We start from the raw sequence: 4297 nt of genomic DNA, 5'->3' as shown, positions 1-4297 counted from the left end.
GACTTGGTCAGTTGTGAAACTATCTTAGTGTATTATGGTAGAAGTGATAAAGACTAAGATAATGATGTTATTTTAGCCTGGGAGTCAGAGGAATTTCTGAGGAGGTGGAATTTCTATTAGAACCTGAACGACAAAATAAATGCAATGTATAAAAATCTCCTGATTCCAGAAGCAACCGGTGGCACTGCTATATACAAGATGCTGGGTATTATACAGCAGACCCTAATAAAGGGACTTTTCAAAGTTAACCCAATTAACAAATAATGTGATGATAACAATAACTATCCATTGTCTTCTTGAACCCTAAGACAGCAGGAACCTCACACCTCCACTATAGAGCCTCTATTTCCCCCAGTCCTGGAAACTTAGGGTGGGGCCCACTTTCCTGCATGCTTCTCCCAATTCATATCAAATAATATTGCATCTGCTGATTGCAACCTAATCAGTGCAACAAATGACACCCCAGCATGCTTCACTTCAGACTGTGTCCAGAGACTTCATGTGTAGAATGACAACCCTTCAGCTTCTTTACTTGGGTGAGACCTTTCCTTTCATAGTATTCTCTAATTCCATTCCAGGTGTTCCACTCCCCAATAAAGTCCCCAAACCTAGATATAGACCACGTCCCCTGAGATAGAGCATATGTTCACATGTATCCATAAACCAGGGAAAAATATATACCTGAAATCAGAATTACACAAGAGTCTGCAGAGAGTACCCCCAACACTTCATCTGCACTGTTCCAGCCTTTAGGTCCATGGTTGTTGAACAATTTGTTTGGCTTTGTATGTTAACTCTCTTTTCAGTCACCAGGTTCCAGATGCCATCAGGATGCTGACCAGACTTCCCTGGACTGACGACCCCATTAATGTGTCCTGGAGCTCTGCTTCCCCAGAAACCCACCCTACTAGGGAAAGAGAGAGGCAGACTGGGAGTATGGATCTACCAGTCAATGTCCATGTTCAGCGGGGAAGCAATTACAGAAGCCAGACCTTCTACCTTCTGCAACCCACAACGACCCTGGGTCCATACTCCCAGAGGGATAGAGAATGGGAAAGCTATCAGGGGAGGGCATGGGATATGGAGACCGGGTGGTGGGAATTGTGTGGATTTGTACCCCTCCTATCCTACAGTTTTGTTAATATATCCTTTCTTAAATAAATTAAAAAAAAAAGAAAAGAAAAAGAAGAAATCAGTAGAAGATCTTTAGCATAAGATAAAACAATGGGCAGCCTGGGAGGTAGCACAGTGGCTATAGTGCTGGATATGGAAGCATGATATCCCAAGTTCCATTCTCCAGTACTTCATGTGACAGACTGATGCTTTGGTTTTCTTTCTCTGTCCTTTTCCATGTCAATAAATAAATAAAATCTTTATAAAAACATAAAAATTCCTGATTCCAGTAGAATTTCAGAAGGAAATCTGTGTAAACCACTTCTCCCCTACTCCATTCTTAGATTGAGGCCTTAAACATGGATTATTCTTTGAAAGCATTATAAAGAGAAATCAAGAAATTGAACCAAGAAACCCTAAGCTATTTATCTAGATCAGCTTAGTGTGAGAACATGTGATCTAAGATAGATAAGGGGAAGCATGCATGTTCACTCATCATTACAGACAGTGGACACAGAAGACACAAGCAATGAGGCTCAAGGGATTTGTATTGGTAGTTGGTTTATGAATTTGGCATAATTTTCAGTAAAGCTGAATTAATAAGTTTCAGGCAATAATAAATAATAATTTATTCTTTCTGGCACCCATAAAAATGTTCTGACTCATCTATAAGTTTACAACTGGTCTACTCATTGTTTAAATATCAAATATAAATCAAGACCCTAAGTCCCTCTACCAATTTCTATGAAGACTCTCTACCACCTTCTATGAAATCTACATCATCCTGAAACCAAAAGCAGACAGACACACACACACACGTGCACACACACACACACACACACACACACACACACACTCCCCAAAACAATACTAAAGACCAATATCTCCGATGACCATAGCGACTAGGATAATGAACAAAACTTCAGCCAACTAGATAGAGCAGTATATTAAAGACATTGTACATCATTTCCAAGTGGGTTTTATCTCAGGGATACAAGGCTGGTCCAATATATGTAAATGAATAAATGTAATCTACCACATTAATTTAAAAAAACACCAAAAACCACATCCACATGATTATGTCATTAGATGCAAAGTGAGCCTTTGACAAAACACATCATCCTTTTGTGATAAAAACACAACAAAAAATAGGAATTGATGGAAAATCCCTTAAACAATGGTGTTCATATGTAGCAGACTTACAGCCAATATCACACTCAACGGTGAGAAACTGAAAACATTCCAACTGAAATTAGGTACAGAGCTGTCCATTATGGCCATTACTATTCAACATAATGTTGGAAGTTATTGCCATAGCAATCAGGCAAGAAAAAATAATTGAAAGACCAATATACTGAAAATTATGAGTCTGCATTCAAGAAAATATAGAAAAATATACAAAAATTAAAAAAGATACAAAGAAATGAAAAGATATACCATGTTCATGTATTAGAAGAATTGATATTGTCAAAATGAATATTTTATACAGAGCCATACATAAATTTAATGCAATCCCCATCAAGTTCCCACCAGTTAATTTTTTTTAAAGAATAGAACACACAATACAAAAATTTATCTGGAACTAGAAAATACCTAGGATTGCCAAATAAATCTTGAGAAAAAAAAAGCTGGAGATATCATGTTCCCAGATCTCAAACTATCTTACATAGCCATTGTTATCAAAACTGACACAGTGACTAGTGGAATAGACACAGTGACTAATGGAATAGAATTAAAATCCCAGAATAAGTCCCCACACCTATGAACATCTAAGTTTTGACAAGGGGGCCCAAACTATTAAATGGAGAAAGGAATCTTTTCAATAAGTGGTGTCTAGAAAATTGGATTGAAACTATACAGAAGAATGTAACGGAAGTACTACATTTCACCAAACACAAAATTAAGCTCCAAATAGATCAATGACTTGGATGTTTAACTAAAAACTCTCAAATATTTAGAGGAAAATATTATCAAAACTATTTTCTATTTAGGTTTTTTTAGGCATCTTCAATGACTCAAAATTTGATTACAAGAAAAACGAAAATAAACTTATAGGGCTATATCAAAATGAAATACTTCTGCACAACAAAAGGAACCATCACTTACACTGAGAGGCTCTGTTCAGAATGGGAAAATATATTTACATGCCATATATCTAACAAAAGGCTAATAACCAAAATGTATAAAGAGCTCACCAAAATCAGCAACAAAAACAAAAAAGCACACAAACAAAAAGCAAATGATCCCATCCAAAAGTGAGGAAAGAATATAAGTAGAAGGGTTCCAGGAAAATGGCAGACTGAGAAGCTGCTAGCAGTGTGTGCTCTGATCACATCTTCTGGAAATGGTAGGATTTTCTGCCTTTAGCAGGCCAGTCAATAAGGGGTCCTAGTGGTGACACCAAAGAGGTGACTATAATTTAATTTGGGTTAAGAATTAGAGTAAAGGTGGCATGGGCTAGCGGGCGGGCTGCTCCAGACTTCCCAGGCGGCGGGTAAGGCGGGTGTGCCGGACATTGTCCTCCGCCCAGGAAGGCGGCTCCTCCCCCGGTTGCAGAGCGCTGCTGGGCGGCCAGCAGAGGACCCGGAGGGAGCTCTATAGCTCGGGGGCTTTCTCTTGGGAGTCTCCAGGGACCACCCCGAACCTGAGGGCGGATCCAAAGACTTCTTAAGTATAGCTCTCATTGGATCAAAGGACTTGGAGCTAGTTTTCATTTTCGACAAATCCTTTAAAAAAATCTGGGGGGTGGGTTTTCCGGGAAGATGGCAGACTGAGAAGCCGCTATCCGCTGAGCTCCAAACACATCCCCTGGAAACAGTAGGATTTTCTGCCTTAAGCAGGCCAGCCAATAAGTGGCCATAGCAGTGACACCAAGGAGGTGACTATAACTTTATTTGGGTTAAGAATTAGAGTAGGGGAAAAAAATTCTTTTTTCTTCCTTTTAATTTTCAAGCATACCTCCTCCCCCCCCCCCCAAAGCAGTCCCTGGGGATCAGCTCCTAGCAGGATACCCCACACCACCAAACTGGGTGCTTTTTTGAATTCACTGATACACATTTGGGAATTTCCTTGCACTGCTCTATAATTACAACTCTTTTTCTTATCTTCTCCCTTTTCTCTCTCTTGTCTCTCTCTCTCTTTTTTTATTATTTTTTTTTAATCTTGTCATACACTTATTCCTTCT

This window comes from Erinaceus europaeus, chromosome 11 (assembly GCF_950295315.1).
Source record: "Erinaceus europaeus chromosome 11, mEriEur2.1, whole genome shotgun sequence".
NCBI classification, from domain to species: domain Eukaryota; kingdom Metazoa; phylum Chordata; class Mammalia; order Eulipotyphla; family Erinaceidae; genus Erinaceus; species Erinaceus europaeus.
This window is presented reverse-complemented; position numbering follows the sequence as displayed.